Here is a 920-nt window from a genome sequence, read left to right on the forward strand (position 1 = left end):
AAAATGTTATTCAGTACAACACTAGATCGACACCAAGCTCTATAAAAGCTATGAGAGTAGAGTAGTCAATGTTCCAATGACTTTTAAAGAGCCAGTGTGAACCCAGAATTCCAGAGGCAGATGCAGGCAGATCTCTGTAAGTTTGAGTCCACAATAGCCAGGACTAGAAAACAAACCCTGTCTTTAAAAAAAAAAAAAAAGAAAAGAGCCAGCATGTACCCTAACTGTCTCAGCGCAATAGGATGGCAGTGGCACCCAGAACTGATGGATTGCCACTCAACCCCATATCCCACAATGAGTAGGTGCTCCAGGCAGCCCAGGACCCTTCTTAGAAAGTATAATTCCAGAACAAGGGCTTTTTTAAATTAGCATATTTATTTTTATAGACAAAACTGCAGACAATATAACAATTCCAATTATTGACATATTGCAACCTTTCTATACAGAATATAACATGACAAGTTCTCTCCAGATTCTTCTAGTTGTTTCACACGTCAATCTGAGCGAGTCTAACATGACTATTTTCCTCAGGGATTCCTTCCCATGTTTCCACCAGTTTTCCCAGGATAGGATTGTGGCCTTAAATGGAAACCAGGTAAATAGAAGACAGGCACAACCCAAGACCTGGTTCATATTCCATCATCCATTTCAGCACCAGAATTCCACCAGCTCTTGTTTGGCAGACGCCAGCAAGGGCTAGCATGGTTGAAAGCTTACAGACAACTGAACTCAGCCAGGTGTTTGGAAATAGAAACATAGCACCAGTAGAAGACGAAGCCACACCTGATCACTTCCACATGAGACAGTGGGTTGTGCAACAGCAATACACAGTAAACAAACACACCAAAAACAAAAATCTAGAATATCCCAAGGCATAGATTCCACCAGTAATTAAGAAAAAACGCCATCGAAGCCTCCAC

The sequence above is a fragment of the Acomys minous genome (assembly GCF_964271855.1).
Source record: "Acomys minous genome assembly, chromosome: 6".
Taxonomy (NCBI): Eukaryota; Metazoa; Chordata; class Mammalia; order Rodentia; family Muridae; genus Acomys; species Acomys minous.